The sequence below is a fragment of the Cynocephalus volans genome, chromosome 1 (genome assembly GCF_027409185.1).
Source record: "Cynocephalus volans isolate mCynVol1 chromosome 1, mCynVol1.pri, whole genome shotgun sequence".
Classification (NCBI taxonomy): domain Eukaryota; kingdom Metazoa; phylum Chordata; class Mammalia; order Dermoptera; family Cynocephalidae; genus Cynocephalus; species Cynocephalus volans.
This window is the reverse complement of record NC_084460.1, coordinates 116290482-116309196: the sequence shown is the minus strand read 5'-3', so window position 1 is coordinate 116309196 and position 18715 is coordinate 116290482. Positions and strand designations below refer to the sequence as shown.

Here is an 18715-nt window from a genome sequence, read left to right as displayed (position 1 = left end):
CTTATCCAGTCATCTGTTGATAGACACTTAGGTTGGTTTCAGCCCTTAGCTATTATAAATAGAGCTGTGATAAACATGGAAGTGCAGGTAGTTCTTTGACAAGATGACTTCCATTCCATTGGGTATGACTTCCATTCCCAGTGTGATTGCTGGGTCATATGCCAGTCCTACCGTAGTTGTTTGAGGAACCTCCATACTGTTTCCATAACGGCTGCACTAATTTACAGTCCCATCATTAGTGTAGGAGAGTTCCCCTTTCTCTGCATCCTTGCTAGCAATTGTTTTTCTCTGTCTTTTTGATCCTGGACAGTCTAACTGGTGTGAGATGATATCTCAATGTGGTTTTGATTTGCATTTCCCTGATGCTTAGTGATGTTGAGCATTTTTTCTTGTGTCTATTGGCCTTTTGTATATTTTCCTTTGAGAAATGCCTATTCAGCTCCTTTGCCCATTTTTTAATCAGGTTAGCTGTTTTTTAATGTTAAGTTGTTTGAGTTTCTAGTATATTGTGGATGGTAATCCCTTGTCAGATGCATAGTTTGTGAATATCTTCTCCCATTGTGTAGGTTGTCTTCTCACTCTGTTAACTGTTTCTTTTGCTGTGCAGAAACTTTTTAGTTTGATATAATTTCATTTGTTTATCTTTTCTTTTGTTGCCTGTGCTTTTAGAGTTGTATTCATAAAGTCTATGCCCCGTCCTATTTCCAGGAATGTTTCCCCTATATTTTCTTTTAGTAGATTTATAGTTTCTGGTCTTATATATAAGTCTTTAATCCATTTTGAGTTGATTTGGGTATATGGCAAGAGGTACAGGTCTAGCTTCACTCTTATACACATGGATGTCCAGTTTTCCCAGCACCACTTATTGAAGAGGCTGTCCTTTTCCCAATATATGCTCCTGCTGTTCTTGTCCAATATCAGTTGACTGTAAGTATGTGAATTGATTTCTGGATTCTCTATTTTGTTCCATTTATTTGAGTATCTGTTTTTATGCCAGTACAATGCTGTTTTTGTTGCTATAGTTTTATAGTATAATTCGAAGTCAGGTAGTGTTATGCCTCTGGCTTTATTTATTTATGTTTTTGCTAGGATTGATTTGGCTACTCAGTGTTTCTTCTTGGTCCATATGAGTGTTAAGATTGTTTTTTCTGTTTCTGTGAAGAATGTCATTGGCATTTTGATGGGGATTTCATTGAATCTGTATACTGCTTTGAGTGGTATGGACATTTTCATGATGTTAATTTCTTCCAATCCAAGAGCATGAAATGTCTTTCTATCTTTTTTTGTCCTCTTTAATTTCTTTCAGCAGTGATTTGTAGTTCTCATTATAAAAATCTTTCACCTCCTTGTTTAAATTGAATCACAGGCTTTTTATTTCTTTGGCGACTATTGTAAATGGGTTTGCTTTCTTTATTTTTTTTTCTGCTAGTTCATTTTTATAATATAAAAGTGCTACTGAGTTTTGCATGTTGATTTTGTATTCTGCAACTTTACTGAAATGGTTCATCAGCTCTAAGAGGTTTTTGGTAGAGTCTAGGTTTACTGTTGTGGTCTGAAAAGATATTAGAAATTGTTTCAATTTTTTAATATTTGTGACCTCACATGTGGTCTATCCTAGAGAATGTTCAATGTGCTGATGAGAAGGATGTATATTCTGTCGTTGTTGGATGAAATGTTAAGTAGATATCTGCTAAGTCCAATTGTTCTACCATGTATTTAAGTCCTGTGTTTCTCCATTGATTTGTTGTCTAGATGATCTATCCAGTGCTGAGAGAGGAGTGTTCAGGTTCCCTAACATTATTGTATTGTGATCTATCTCTTTCTTTACATCTATTAGTATTTGCTTTATGTATCTGGGTGCTCTGGGCTAGGGTGCCTATATATTTATGATTGCTGGATAGACCTCTTTATCTTTATATAGTGGCCCTCTTTGTCTCTCTTTATGGTTTTTGGTTTAAAGTCTGTTTTATCCTTTTTAAGAATAGGTATTTCTGCTCACTTTTAGTTTCCATTTGCATGGTATGTCTTTTTAAATCCCTCCACTATTAGTCTGTGTGTCTTTACAGGTGAGGTGAGTCTCCTGAAGACAGCATTTAGTTAGGTCTAGCTTTTTAATCAGTCAGTCGGTCTGTGTAGTTTGAGTGGGAACTTAATCCTTTTACATTTAGGGTTGTCATTGAAAGGCACTGTTTTATTCCTGACATTTTATTGATTTTTGTATGAATGTTTTAAGTATCTTTTGTTCTTTTCTTCCCCTTTTATTGTTTGACTTTGATGTTTGTTGTTTTTTTGAGCTGGTAAGATTTAGTTTTTTTCTCTTTCTTATTTACATTTTTGTTATACCACTGAGTTTTGTTCTTTCTTATGTATTCGTGGTAGTAATTATTTTTTCTTGGATTCCGTATACAGGACTCACTTAAGGATTTCTCTTAGGGCTGGTTGTGTGATGGTGAACTCCCACAGTTTTTGTTTGTCTGGGAAATACACTATTTCTCCCTCATTTCTGGATAGCCTTGCTGGGTATAGTATTCTTGGCTGGCAGTTTTTTTCTTTTAGTATATTTAATATATCATCTCATTTTCTTCTTGCCTGTAGAGTTTCTGTTTAGAAGTCTGTTGTTAGTCAGATAGGGGCTCCCTTATAGGTGACTTGACACTTTTCTCTTGTTGCTTTTAGGATTCTCTTCTTTGTCTTTAAGCTTTGCCAGTTTGACTATAATGTGTCCCAGAGAGGATCTTTTTGAGTTGAATCTGTTTGGAGATCTTTGAGCCTCCTGGATCTGAAGATCCATGTCTCTTCCTATACCTGCGAAGTTTTCCATTTTTATTTTGTTGAATAATTTTCCATACCATTTCCTTTCCCCTCCCTATCTGGAACACCCATGATCCTAAAGTTTGTCTGCATAAGGTGGTCTGGTAGCTCCCTTAGATTTTCTTCATTTTTTAAAATGCTTTTTTTTTAGTTTGTCCACTTGGGCAATTTCAACAATTCTATCTTTGAAGTCCTAAATTCTTTCTTCTCCTTGTTTTAGCCTAATACTTAGGCTCTTGTTTTCTGTTTTTTTTATTTTATTTCATCGAATGAATCTTTCAGTTCTATGAGTTCTGCTACATTTTTTAAAAGATATTCATCTCTGTAAATTTCCTTCATATCCTGGATTTTTTTTTCTCATTTCATTATGTTATCTAACTGAGTCTTCTCATATCTCATTGAGTTTACTTAATATCTTTGCTTGGAATTCCTTCCAATCACTTCAAGTGTTTTGTGCTCTATAGAGTCTGTGTTTGAGGATTACTGTTTTCTTTTGTTGGTGTCATATTTTCTTGGATTTTCCTATTTCTAGTATCTTCACATTGATGTCTGGTCATCTGGTAGAATAGTTGCTTCTTTTATTACTCTGGACTGGGCTGAGAAGAGAGACTTCCTCTTCTTTTTCTCCTGTGTCAATGCAGTCAAGTGGCTGGCAGGCCACCTGCATGGTGACTATAGCTGCTACCATGGTAGAAAGCCACTTTTGTGGCTGCTATGTCAGGACACATGCACAGAAGTAGTGTTTTTGGCATGCTCTTGCCTTGTGCTGAGTGGTGGGAGCTGCCTGTGACTCCTGCCTAGGACGTCATGCATGTTCCTGCCTTCTGCCACTTGGCGGGAGCTGCCCACAGCCCCTGCCTAGGACTCTGTGAGTGCTTCTGCCTTCTTCTGGTGGTGGAGGCTATCCCAATTTGGCCAGTTTAGTAGGTAAAAGTGACATCTTGTTTTTAGTTTTCAGCTTATTCAAAATCATTCAAAGTTTGATGTAATTCAATTTGTGAGGGCCTATTATCTATAAATTAGCATAACAGAATGCTAAAATGTCATGGTGAATACAAAGATGAAAAAGAATTGTTCTTCTCACCAAGAAACTTCAACTATAGGGACAGTATTGGCTAATAAGTATTGAATACTTGCCAAGTGTCAGGCATTATGTAAGCACTTCATAGAAGACATATTATCCGATTCTCATAGCTACCATTTGACAGAAGAATCATTGGGAGAAATGTCCAAATGGCAGGTTCTCCTTCACTGTATCAATCAGCAGTTCCAAAATGCCATTAAGAATTAGCTGGAAATTCTGTGGTCCTCTGACTCTATCTTCAGAAATTTGGGGTGGTGGCCTAGAAATATGCATTTTTAACAAGTGCCCATGTAATTCTGATGCATGTGGTTGGTAGTCCCATCTTTAGGCACATTGGTAGAGATATTTACTTATGGCTTGGAAATATGGGCTATATGGTCATTGAGCAAGGAAACATTTTCTCATAATGAGCAGAGAACTCATTACCTGGCTGTGGGTCATACTGTTTCAACAGTTTCCAGTGCCTAGTTTGGTGGGAGATTTCAACTCTCTACACTCCTGTTCTGCTTTTTTATTTAGCAATAAAGAGGTTTCCCCCTAAGAGAAACAGTGAGTTCTGTGAAGGTAAATACTTGGCAGTCACAATCAGTAAGGGGTGGCACACAATTAACACCATTGGACCACATTTATTCATCCCTGTAATCCCTCTTGACATATTCCCCAGTAAAGACTTTCCTGTCATCCATTCTTTCTCAGCCTCGCACAATAGTGAAAACATATCAGGTGAACAAATGCAATGAGTCTCTGCAGCTCAGATGCTGTGGAGACATAAAGTAAATAAAACTCTGTTTCTGCCTCAAGGAGCTAATACTCTTATGGGAGAAGCATACATTTTACTCAACTAACTAAAACACAAATTTCTATACAGAAGATAACGTGATCTAGGTACAATACTGTCTACATATCCTTCCTCCCTCCCTCCCTCCCTCCCTCCTGCCCGCCCTCCCTCCCTCCCCCTCCCTCCCTCCCACCCTCCCTCCTTCCTTCTTTCCTTCCTTCCTTCCTCCCTTCCTTCCTTCCTTCCCTCCCTCCCTCCTTCCCTCCCTCCCTCCCTCCCTCCCTCTCTCCCTCCCTCCATCCTTCCTTCTTTCCTTACTCCCTTCTTCCCTTTCTCATTTATGTGCAAGTTCCTGTGCTAGGTATTAGCTATATGAAGATGAGTACTATGACTCAATATTTGGTGGAGCATAGAGTTTAGTGGGCTAGTGCTATGACAGCAGTGTACACAAGCAGTATACACAAGAGGAAGCTACAGCCAGCTCCTGGGTGACTTCAGCAAAAAAGTACCAATTGAAAAGAATTTTGATGAATAAATAAGAGATTACCAGGAAGCCCAGATAAGGTAAAAGGCATTCTAAGTTAAGGAGACACAATGTACAAAGGTACTGAGATGTAAAAGAACAAAGCACATTCCATTCGGAGATCTGAATGTAGCTTGGCAAAGCTCATGTGCAGCATGTATGAATGTTGGAGGGGGACAGGGAGAACAGAGTTGAGGCTGAAGAGACTCATTCTGAAGAAACTTAAGGGTTTTAAGTATGTGCTCAACCATCCTGATTTGCCTGGACTTTCTGAGCATTAGCATTGAGAGCCCCACATCATGGGAAACCCAAGTCCTGGACAAACTGGGACAGTTGGTCACTCTAGTAGGGAATTGAAATCAGATGTCTGTTTTGGGAAGGCCACTCTGTAGCAGTGTGGACAACCTCGGACAGAGTTGGAGCTAGACACAGTGGCTCTTGTGATTCCTGTGAGAGTACATGTTGAACTAATGAGGCAGCAGTATCAGGGTTGGGAAAAGGAAACCAATTTGAGAAGTATCTAGAAGACAATCAATAGATCTCAGACTAATTAGATGTTCAGGGAATGAGGACGAGAATATTAAAGTGAATTTCTAAATATCTGAGTCATGTAACTGAATGTGTAATGGTGGTGGTAGTGATTCAGAGACACAGTAGGATGCAGGTAATGAGTTTGATTTTGAACTTGTGATTAATTCTGATTGAGGAAGTGTCATAAAGAAACTTTCATGTGAGTAGTACTTTAAAGATAGCCAGGAATTTTTTTTTCCTGGGAGAGGAAGCAATGCAGTTTGGAATAGGCATGTGAAAAACAAAAACAAAAGCAAAAAGAAAAAATAAAAATAACTCACTTGAATAAAGGTGTAGAGATGGGAAAACACACAGCATCTCTGGGAATGATGAGTAGTTATAAGACATATCCATTTCAGGTGCATCTTTGCCAAATTTGACTCTCATTAGACTGAGAAAAATGAGGAAGGGAAAGGTACTGTGTTGCTGTAAATGCAGAATAAGGCCTGACTACTTGACTGGTGTGTTACGGATAGCCCTGGGGTGCTCACAGAAATGTTGAGGTATTGATCCCCTACAGCTTCAAACAGCCTTATCAATTTCCCTGATCTGTACTGTGCAAATATTATCATTTTTCTATGGTTGCCATTACATGAAAAAGATTTCAAAGGACTCTGCTAAGGAAATCCATTCTGTGTTTAATTTAGAACCAAACTTAAATTGGCATAAAATTATATTTAATTTTTTGTTAGAATATAAAATAACAAAATAAAAATTAAGTTCCTCCTAGGCAAAAACTGGCTACTTTTTACCATTCCCCTGTGGTATAAATGTAATTATTCCTAAACAAACCAAAAACATGAAAATGAAAGCATCTGGTCACTTGTTTGTGTTCTTTGTGTAAGTGTAACAACTGAAATCAGTGGGGGAGTAGTTATTAGCATATGAACACTTACAGAACTCAATAATCATTATCATGAAACAGGGAAAGAGTTTGATTAATAGAACTAGCAACAGTTCAGTGATAATCATATGAGAGTGTCTAATATTTCCTCCTTTCTTTTATTGTGGAATATATATTATCATATATTATTTATGTATGTATTATTTATGTATCATATACTATTTATATATTTATTATTGTATATTATTTATGTAACAATATTATACAGTATACCTATATAAATGCACAAAATGTTTATGTACAGCTTAATGAGTAATTGTAAGGTGAACATTCAAAATAATCATCAACTAGGTTAAAAAATAGAATAATGCAGGTGTAGTAGACATTGGCAAATCTTTGGTGACATTTGAATATGGTTTGGGTACTAGATGAGATAAAAAATCATTGACCTGGAAAAATGGATGCCATTAAATAAAAAGGCAGATTGTAAAATAACATTTATAGTATGGTTTTATTTTTGTAAGGGAAATAACATATATGCACTAAGTTGTTATTTGTGGTGCTCTCTGGGTTGTGGGAATACAAAGTTAGTATTTATTTTTATTTTATGATCTTTAAAATGCGCATGTTTTGCTTCTGTAATAATAAAAGTATTTAAAAAATGCTAAGTTAATGTTGTAACTCTCTGGCCCAGTTTTTAAAGTCCTGAATTACCTTTTATCAGCTGGGTCAGGCATGACAGGATGTTTGAAAAAGGTAGACATTCTGGTCTCTCTTATGCTCCACTATTCTCCCAAACAATTTTCCATTCTTACCGAGTAACTCATTTCCCTTCCACCTGTACTAATTTTACCACTTGCCACTTCTGTCCATTTGCTTGAAATTCCCTAGCAGATCTGAGGGCTCTTTTTCTGTCAGTCATAACAAGAATCATGTACTATGGCTTGATCCTAAGAATTTCAAGAAATCTTACTGAAGGCTGTGCTCAAATCCAAATACAGTTATAGAAATGAATCAAGTACTCTTGACACACTGGGTAACTCTGATGCTCAGTTGATTAATATGGCAGAATGGCCAGTGAGTTATGCAATGGCATGCCAGCTCCCATTCCTGGGTCCAAGCATGGGGCATCCTGCATGTGAGACGCTTCTTCTCCTGGGGGCTGTTGGATAATTCTCAAGCAGGTGGTCTGCATAACATGTTAGCATTAATCTGCACAAATGGTGTAACAGAAACCATCCTTTATTTTTCCTTAAAGGAACGTTGAAGCTTGCGTGAGGACCACGTGGGCAGCTTTGAAGTGAAGGCAGGCATCTCCATGGAAGAGATTTATGACTTTAGATGTGCGCCTGTGGGAGGTTGCAAATCGTCACATAGGTGATAGTCAGACGTTTGCTATTACTATAAGAACTACAGGTATCAAAATGTAGAGGGGTTTCAAGAGATCATATAATTCAACCCTCTCTGTTACAAATGGGCCCAGACAGGGGAAAAGGATTGTTTAATAGGGCCAGAGTTCAGAATAGAACTCAGGCTTTCACATATCCAAGCCAATGCTTTTTTTCCCTACACCAGTGGTTGCACACCTGTAAGCCATAACTCAGTAAGTCATAGAGTTTTTGCTGTGTCCAAGCACTCACGTGCCCAACAAGCATTGATATGGTCTCCATAAGCAAAAGTAGATCTCAATCATTCGAGAGTGCGTGACTTTTTTTTTTGGAAATGTCATACAAATATGCAAAAAATACATACAGCTAATTTAATGATAAATCAAATAAAAAATATAGTCATTGTCTAAGTCAGAAAGTAGAACACTGTTAACTAGCATTCCAGAGGTTCTCCTGGGCTCCTCTTTAATTACAACCCATCTCTGTTGCTCTCCCCCAACCCAGAGACAACCTCTCATGTGACTTTTGTAATTATTATTTCCCTGCCTTTTAAAGAAACACGTTTTTTCTATTTATTCATCTCATAACAATATTTTTTAAGTTTTTATGATTGAAACCACATTGATTATATTCTTTTGTGTTTTTCTGCTCTGTTTGTTATATTCTTGAGATATATCCATATTATTGCATAAAATTAAGTTTATTCATTTTCATTGTGGCAGAATATATTATTGTAAGCCTATACTTGAAAAAATCAGATTCATTGTTGATGAACTTTTGGATTGTTTCCAGTTTTGAGTTTTTCTGGTTTGTGTATTCTGGTACCCACATGTACATGTTTCTGTAGAGAACATACCTAGAGTGGAATTGCTGGGTCATGCAGTATGCATATCTTCAACCTTACTATATAATGCCAAATTACTTTCAACAGTGATTTTAATAATTTGTCTCTCACAAGCAATATTAAGAAAGGGCTTCTCATACTGAAAAGCATAGGAACCACTGTTCTATAGCATGCTTTCCATTACTTCTTTTATAAACTTCCTTTATATGAAAAAGATTTCAGGCCATCTCAGTAAGCAATTTTGGTAACCGTGGTTTTCAAAATGATTTTATCTACACAGGTTCTTTTAGGCACAAACTTTTGATGGAAGCCCAATATCTGAGGCAGATGGAAGATAAGGTGTTCTGGTTGAAAGGGAAGTGCTTATGTGCGTTCGTGTGTGGTAAGGAGAAGGGAGCTTGGAGTCCTACCTTCTGGGCTCTAGCCCAATCTCTGGCACATACTGTAATTATTTGTAGGGTTGTCTGAAAAGGGAACAGCCTTCCCCAGGAAGTGCAGTTTTCTTCCTTGGAGATGTAAGAGCCAGGAAAACATTTGTTACAGATGTTGTGGAAGGAATGCAGGATCAGATCATCTCTTGAGCCATCCCTCTCAGAGTTCAAGGCAGGCTTTTCATTTTCTAAAATCCTATGGTAAGTGGCATATAATGATACTTGAGGATACAGACAAATATGGGGGAATAATATTTATCATCAAGATACATTTTCCTTTGGCCAAATAGCAGAAACATGACTTTGGAAGGAGATCAGTTCTTTTTCAATGCTTTCTCTCTATGTGTCCTTGTTTGACAATTCTCTTAAGATCTCAGCTTTCTTCTCTGAAAAATGATGAATCTGATTGGATGTTTGCTAAGCATTCATCAGATGCTAACAGAATATGATTGTAATTTTTAGCCTCTCCGTTAATCAGTCTATATATTTCTAGTAATCTTCCTTAGACTGTAATCCCTACAATGTAATCTCGTCATTCATTCACTCAAACAATGTTTGTGGGCCTACTATGTGGCAGGCATACAGCAATCAACAAGACAGACTGAAGCACTTCTGCTCTTGTGAAACTTACATTCTAGTAACAGATCATAAAAAATAAACAAGTAAGAAAAATATCAGATAGAGATAAGGGCTCACAGAGATTTAAAATAGGATGACATGCTAGAGAGTGACTGCGTAGCTACTTTTTAGACTGTGTGGTCAGGGAAGCTGAGATCTGAACAATACCAAGAGGCCAAACACGTCTGGGTGTCACTGAGGGTTAATCAATTGCCTTAACTCTAATTTCTCTCTTAATAATAACAGCTTATATTTGAATAAGACTTTCACAGCTGTTAGCACATTTCATTCTCATAACAGTCCAGGTCTTGAACTGAAGTATTTTGTCTTTATATGTGTTGTCTTTTCTCCTGCTCTACCCTGTGTTGGCTCTCTATACTGTGCAGTGAATATGCTGCCTAGACAAGGTGGAGGTCCGGTCTGTGCTCTTATTGTTTTGCACTACTCAGATGCTGAGCAACTTTTATTCACAGCATTTCTGACACCAAATTTATAGGGCTTTTTTGGTTTTTGTTTTTTTCTTCTGACACCAACAAATTCTTTAACTCTGTGGACACAAAATGGGTGTCCTATAATTTAATTCAATTGTGACATTCACTACCCAGAGTTAATGTCAGATTGCACAGATTTGAAGACTCAGTCCCACAAGACTGTCCCTACTTCAGATGCTGGTTACAAGTATCGGGTGCCCTGGTTATCCACACTTCTATCTTACCTGGGTACAAAGTTGGGGTGTTCTCATACACTCAGCCCTTTCTCGATAATTTGCTAGAATAGCTTACAAAACTGGATAACACTTTACTTGCTGTTACTGGTTTATTATAAAAGATACATATAAACAGCCATGTGAAGAGTTATGTAGGGCAAAGTGTGGAAGTGTCCTGAGCACAGGAGCTTCTGTCCCCATGGAGTTGGGGTACGCTATTCTCTTGGCACATGGATTTATTTGTTAGCTGTGAAGCCCTCTGAATCCTGTAGTTTAGGGGTTTGCAGAGGTTCCATTACATAGGTACGACTGATTCCATCATTGGCCATTGGTGATTGAACTCAATCTCTAGCCCCTCTTCCTTCCCCAAAGGTCAGGGGAGTGGAGTTGAAAGTTTCAACCCTCCAAACACATGGCTGTTTCCTCTGGCCACCAGCCCCCATCCTGAAGCTATCTAGTAGGCTACCAAGAATTACCTCATTAGCATAAACTCAGGTATGGTTGGCAGAGACTCAATATAAATAACAAAATACACTCCTATCATTCAAGAAATTCCAAGGGTTTTAGTTGCTCTGTGCCAGGAATAGGGACAAAGACCAAGTATATACTTCTTATTATAACAAAGACATCACCAGCAAGAAAAGTTTTAATTTCAGCATAACATGAAAGCCTGGAAAATACCTCTTACCCAAGATTGCCAGACCAAGAGATTAGGATGGGGCCTGCAGAAAACACGTGTCTGACTGTTGGGTGGAGTCCGTCTTGCCTATTTCCTCTCATTCTGTAGTTTGAACCTTGTGAAAACCTGTTTAAGAGGAACCTAAGAACTTGTCTGGGCAGCACATCCATTAGCTAAAATGTGAACAATCAGCAAGTGTTCAGGCATTGTCCCTTATGACACCTGCCAGAGGAAGATATAAGAAAAGCTGAGGAGGAGGAAGTGTCTTCATGACAGGTGGGTGGGAAGAGTTTTAATTGCTGGGTGGGAAGAGTTTCAATTCCTTCCTTATTCTGACCCACAGCTGATATTTCCCTCCTTACCAGATTGTGAGAATCAAAGCAGCATATTAAAGAAACACGTTTAGGGTGACTAAAACATAATAAGAAGTTATTATTCACATGAACTGTGTGTTTCATGAACTTCAGCCCAAGTTCAGATGGACAATTAACACAGGGCAGGGTATTACCACCTTGCTTACCTCTGACAGATGGGACGGATTGCTTTTCTGTCAGCCAGCCGGTATGACAAGGAAGAGTTTTCATAGCACAGACTGACAGCATCCTGGGCTGAGAAAAGGGAATACTGATTAGTCCAGGGAATTGTAATCAGACTGCTGTCTGACTGAAATGGCTATAAGCAATGGCTTCTACCCCCTGATTTTCCCAGGAACACTAACTTTAGGGCAGCCATGAAGAGGTCTACCTGCTGCTTATGAAAGTGCAGTTTTTAAGGGTTCAGCAGTCTTTCCTTTGGCCAACTGCTAGCTGCAGTAGTGTATACATCTTAGGATCCCAAATTCCCACCCTAAGGTTCATTGTTAACCATATGTGACTGGGTTAATTGTAACACTATGGTATGCTGATCTCCTGTAATATTTTAAACTGACATTTCACCCTTAAATATATTCCATGTTTCTAGACTCTGCATCTTTGCTCAAAGCTAGTTCCTCTACTTGGAGTGCCCTTTTTCCTACCTTCCTTTCCCAACTATTGAAATTCTACCAATTTTCTCCAGGTCAATTTCAAGTAACAATTCTCCTGGAAAGCTTTTCCTAATTATCATCTCAGTAGGATCTCTTCATTTGAAACTAATTTTTTCCCTTGTGCTTTTCATATGGATCTTAATATTTTCTGTCCTGAATTATAGTTATTTTTTAATTCATCATCTCTCCTGTCAGCCCCTTGAGGGTGGAAAATTTATCTCTAGCAGACATACCCTACCCATGGCCTTAGACATAGTAGGCAATTTGAATTGAACTGAGCAAAGATACTTTGAAAACTTTATGCTGGTGATGCAGCACAGAAACATTTTTATGATTATATCCTTGGTCTGGGGTCTGACACCTGTGTTGTTCTACTGTTTCCCATAATAGTCATATGAGGTAAAGATGTGGCAAGAGAAACTGGAAAGGAAATTGGGTTAAGTGACATTCCAAAGTAGGGAATGGAATTAGGTTAGGTGACATTCCAACTATCTTCCATGAGGCAGAGAATGGTGGTCATACCTCCTGGCTCCTAAGGATCCCTCAAGACCCACCATGTCACTGATTGGTAGATGTAGACATTGTTAGTAGAAAATAGGACTCAGCTGTCAAGTTGTCACTGAGGAAATATTTACTGAGTGTCCACTGTATGCAGATAATGTATGTGGTGCTGGGTAAACAGTATTGGAAGAAATAAACTTAAATGGATTCTAATCTGATACAATTTAAGGTCTAGTTGTGGGGGGCAGAAAGGAGAAAACCACTAGAAAAGCAAGCAAAAAGTAAAAATTGCAAATTGAGAAAATGCTACAAAAGTGTGTTTTAAAGGGTATATAAGATCAGGGGCTTAATTACATAGAGTGGTTGGCTCAGACCTCTCTGAGAGGTGAACAAGGTGAGAAGTAGCCAGCCATGGGAAGGCATGAGGCAAGAAAGGACTTGGTGAGCTCAAGGAAATGGAAAGAGCCCTCGGGGCTGATGCAGAGTGAGATGAAGGGAGAGTAGCCCAAGGTGAGGCCAGAGAGGGAGGCAGGTGTAGACAGTGGGCAATTTGCTTCCTCTCTCAGCACCTCAATTTCTTGATCTGCAAAATGAGTTGTTGGACTGCACTATGACCTTAGAGGTCATTTGGCATTAAGTGTGAATCCTTTTTCTCCATCGATTTCAATATCACAATTTTCTAGTTCTCTGGGTGCTGAGGATGCAATCCTAGGCACGAGGACCTAGAGACCTTCTTAGGTTTGGTGGGGCAAACTAAAATGCCAACAGCAGGACCTATCAACCTTGCACTACTTTGGGCCAGATAATTTTTTGTTGTGGAGGTTGGGAAGGTGCTGTTCCCGGCATTGTAGATGTTTAGCAGCATTCCTGGCCTCTACTCACAAGATGTCAGAAGCAACTCTCATCCTGTTGTGAGTGGCCCAAAATACCTCCAGACATTGCCAAATGTCCTGAAGAGACAAAATCCCCTGTGGTTGAGAACCACTGCCTACAGGGCAAGGCTGTAACTTCAAGGAGCAGGCCCATTATGAGTTTAGATGGAACCTGACACATGGCCTCAGTGTTGGGGAAAAAAGAAAACATGGCAGGGGCATGGCAAATGGGAAAGAGCACCCGCTCCTTTAGAGGGGGACATCTCTCACTAGGGCTGGCTGGCTCTTTCTTCCTTTTTTCCCCTAAGACTTCAGGTACTCATAGTGAGATTGTCCACAGTCCTTGGTTCATGAGACACTCATGTTATTTGCCCATGCTGAGTTGCGTTAACTTAGCTAGCTATCTAATTAGATTTTTATAATAGTATGATGAACCCACCACCACGAACAAGAGCTAGGAGCATGACAATAACCTGCATTTCTCAGTGTGGCCTGTCATTGCCTCACCTCGTCCCAGTAAAGGCAGCTACTGTCTTGCATCATCATCATTCCACTGCTTTCTTTTTTATACAGTTTTCTAAGTGTATCCTAAAAATATGTTTTAAATTTTAGTTGTTTTTAACTTTATAAAAAAGGTTATTATGCTGTTGTAATCCTTGGCACTGACTTTTTCACTTATATAAGAGCCCTCTGTATTGCTGGGTGTTAGCGGAGTTGATGAGTGTGAAGTGGCGTAGAGAATCCTATTGTGTAGACATATGACAGTACATCACGCACTCTAAGTGGAAGGTGTTTGGGTTATTTCCTGGGTTATTTTGTACATGTCTGTTGATATTCTCCAGCTAACTCTTACAGTGCAAGAACGTGGGGGAACACTGTCAGAATTTCAGATATATTTAAAGAAAAAGTAGAAATCATAATTTTTATGTGAAAATAACCAGAAGACCAATTTAAAGTTTTAAGAAATCCATACCAAGTCAACAAGAAACCTACCTGCAGGCCATTCATTTTCAGCCTGTGGTTTAAGATTTCTGGACTCAGTCACTGAGGTTGAGAATTTCTCATTTGAACCTGGAAGTGAAGGTAACTTAGAAGAAGCTTGGAAACGTCTCCTTTAGTGCTAAGGAGTGGCAAACAGAAATGACGCAGACAGAAATTTTAATAGGTTTTTGGGGTTGGGGTAAGTAGTTAGGTCGATTGCATTTATTTGACATAATTTGTTGTAGTGCATGGGAATTATAGCAAAACATTCTCTTCACACCCAAAATTTGGAAATAGGGGAAAAGAGATTAACTTCAGGGAGATAAACTTTTCAAAGTTGAATCTTTTAAAACTTTAAAATATTTAATGAAGGCTATAGAGAAATGCAATTTTGTGTCAAGAGACTGAATGGCTCCCAGGCCAACAAGGTTTAACTGTAATTTAATTGAATGAATTAATGTGTCTAAAGAAGGTGTGTGTCAATTGTGTCAGTTGGGGTGGGAGACGGTCAGTGGAGATTCCAGAGCCCATTTTAAGCACTATGCTTGCGTATCTATGTTGGCAGGACAATCACTACTGTGAAAATGGTGCTGTTGGGGAGAGAATGAACTCAATACCAATCCGTGCATTTATCTGGTTGATGTGACAGTTGCATGTATCTCTCTCTCATTAAACCCCAGTTTCTAAGATCTGCTTGACTGAAGTCTTCCCTATGAGAGACAGTTCTGTTGGCCGTTTCTGGGGCTAGAAGGCTGAGAGCCACTTTCAGGACTTGGTGGGCCCCAGGTGATGACATCACCTTGTGAAGCTTCTTTGGAGACAACCACTGTCCTGCTCCAGTTGTCACCCTCCCTGTGCTCATATTGTCACACTTCTACATTTACCAAGTGCTTACTTTGTATCAGGCCCTAAGCTAAAGTACCTAGGGTACAAACTCTGAAAGATCGGCCTTGATTCAACCTCATGGATCCTCTAGGGCAGGGCATTATCTAAGCTCTGGGAACCCCCCTTAATGTCTATGGAGAAGTTTGTATGTGTTCCTGTCTGTTTTTCTGTGGAGAGGGTCCATAGATGCTGAGAGGGTTCTGTTAGCTAAGGTTGTTTAAATCATTACTTTGAGGATCACATTTTGGCTTCTTGCACATCAGAGGTCTTGAATGCCCAGGGACAGAGGGAGAGGAAGAATGTGTGGGTAGGAGAAGGATAAAGAAAGGAACAGTGTGCTAGTCTGTAATGCACATTACCTGCCATGAGTTTAATTATTTGTTTAATATTCTTTGGACATTTTCCCCATATTCTTCTTTTGGCTGATTGATCCCTATTTGTGGAAGGTAAGAGTGGGTGAACTGCAGGGTAGCAGGAACGGTCCCTCAAGCATATTCAGGGACACAGAAGGCACTCCATAAATGTAGGAAGTAAGTTGCTATGTGGTAATAAGCGCCATGCTAAGTTTTGCAATTTTAAACCCAATATCCATCAATAGTCCCCACAATGCAATTCACTGCAAGTCAGTACAATTCAGCTCACTTCAGCAAGCAATAATTGAACACTCCTTGTCCACATTACTTTATTCTTGCTACAGAAAATTTGGCAATGTATTACGGATCACGGGACACTACATGGTGGTGTAGTTTCCACGGTACTGAGAGCAGGGAGGCTGTTAGAATAACTCTTGGGTATAGCTAGGGGGGTACTCGCTTGGCTTACTTGGGATGCTTCTGGTCTACTCTTGTTATTCCAGTGTTATTATTAATAGCACTTCATTCAGATGACAATTTATATGGTTATCCCTTTATATAACCCTTTGATTGTTCTAAATTTGTTTAATTTTATCTGCTTTTGTGTTTCTCTTCCCCACTAAACTAATGAGCTCCTTGAGGATAAGACATTGTCTAATTGATTTCTGGTCTAGCACATGCCTGCTATTTGGTGGGCACTTAGTAAACATTTGTTAAATTAAACTAAAATTAAAGAAAAAATGAAGAGCCTTATAGTAGAAATGGCAAGCCCACATTATCTTCCGTGTACAGGAAAGATCTAGATTGGAGGCCCAGTTTTGAGTTACTTATGAGCTTTGTGCCTTGGGAAACTCATTTAATCTTTTTCAACTCAATGAGAAAATATGTGTAAAGTGCTTAGTGAAGGGCTTTTAAGTGCCCAATAAGGGTTAGCTGCTAGCATTGTTACCAATAATAGTTAGTTGCTAATAATAACTCTTATCACATATAATATCTTCATGAATTTCCATTCTCTTAAGTGGAGAATGAAGATAATAATTTTTGCTTACTTTATGTTGATTATGAGCAGGAAAACACTTTGGAAATTACAGAGGGCTTTCATTGCATAGCCCATAAAAGAGTGCAGGTAACAGTAAGGTTTGTGCTGTATAACAGTAAGTAACCTAGGCGTATTACTTGGGGGCTCAACTGACTGGCAATGTAAGGAAACTTTTCAATATAACATTTTAGAAGGATGGTAAAATGACTGGTGTGGAGGGCAGAAGTTGATCTATGCCAAAGTGTGGAAGCATAGAAAAGCACATGGGAAAAAATGGTGGATGGACTAGGACAGGCAGAGAAATAAGGATTGGGACGCTGCTCAGTGAAGGATTCACAGAGTGTTGCTGCCAGTGTGATGAAGGGACAAATCTATTCTAGGCTTGGCATCTGGAAAGCAATAGCTTGAGCTTGGGGCAGAAGAGTCTTTATGTCAGGATAGACATTCTACTTTGCAAAGTCAGTCAAGAGCTTGTATGCTGAGTTAATGAGAACATTTTATAAAAGTTATGCCAAATGTTGACAGTACCTAAGGAAGACATTCAACACACGTATGTGCTTTTGCAAATAATAATAATAATAATAATAATAATAATAATAATAATAATAATAATAATAATAAAAAAGAAGAAGAAGAAGAAGAAACCTAATAATTACACATGAAAGCAGCTTTCAGCCAAGGATGACAGAACCTTTTCTGATAATGTAATCCTAGCAAGAGCAGAACTGTTGATGCTAGGAATTCTTGGATGTAACTGCCAATGAACAAGCGAATAGGATTTCAGGTCTGTGTTGGGCAATGGGGCCAAGTAGCAGCAGCAGCAGCAGTAGTAAATTCTTACATAGCACTTATACATATTAACTCATTTAAACCTCATAGCAGACCTGTAAGGTGGGTACTATTACTATTCCCACTTTATGGATGACAACTGAAGTATAAAGAGGTTAAATAACTTACTGAAGGTCACATACCTAGGAAATGTTAGAGCTAGTCTCTGAACCCAAAGTGTCTTCATCTAGAGAATGTGCTTTTAATCAAGGCTCTCAACTATCTCTCAATTCTAGCCATTATAACCAGTATAAAATGTACCTATCGCTTTGTGGGATATAGTTGTAGGACTGAGGGCATAGACTTCAGGGATGGTATTCTATTCTGTCCCAGGTTTTTCTTAGAAGGAAGAAGTTTGTCTAGATTATGTGAGTGTCAGAGGTGAAACTCTTACCTTGTTCAAACGTCTGATAGTGTCCCCTTATGGCATATGACAGGTGCTCCACAGCGTGAGTTGAAATAAACCAAATAGTCTCTATGGTTTTTCCCCTGGATATAAAATTCTTTTTGTTAGTAACAAGAGAGGAGTGTGGGAACTCATAGCTCTATCCCAAACTTCCAAAGGCAAATTGGCATTTACTTGTTAATCCTTTTGTGTTCAAACACTTTCACCAAATCTTAACTCTGAACTCAAGGCCTAGTTCTAGTCCTTCCTGCCCATGACTGCTGGTCCCAGTGAAGGGGATCATGTGGACTGTTACCAGCTAGCTTTCCTTCCACATGGCTAGTGGTCATGTTTGTTAGGGTCATGGATCAAACTCAAGACTTGGTGGCTGACAGACCTGGGTTTGAATCTCAGAACTTCCTAGCTGTGTGGCCCTGGACAGTTCATTCCATTCAGCCATTGGGAGCTCAGTCCCATTGTTTATGAAGTGAGAGTAATAGTATCTCATTTCAGGGATAACATAAGGATAGGGACAATTGGGAGACTTAAACAAGACAACATATCTAAACAC

The 18715-nt window shown here is 38.9% G+C and overlaps 1 protein-coding gene across 1 annotated transcript in view; it reads left to right on the top strand.

Moving 5' to 3' along the window:
- The window catches only part of ATP13A4 (ATPase 13A4), a 167286-nt gene that overhangs the window by 55897 nt on the left and 92674 nt on the right, over nucleotides 1-18715 (top strand). The gene's annotated exons all lie outside the window — the stretch shown is intronic.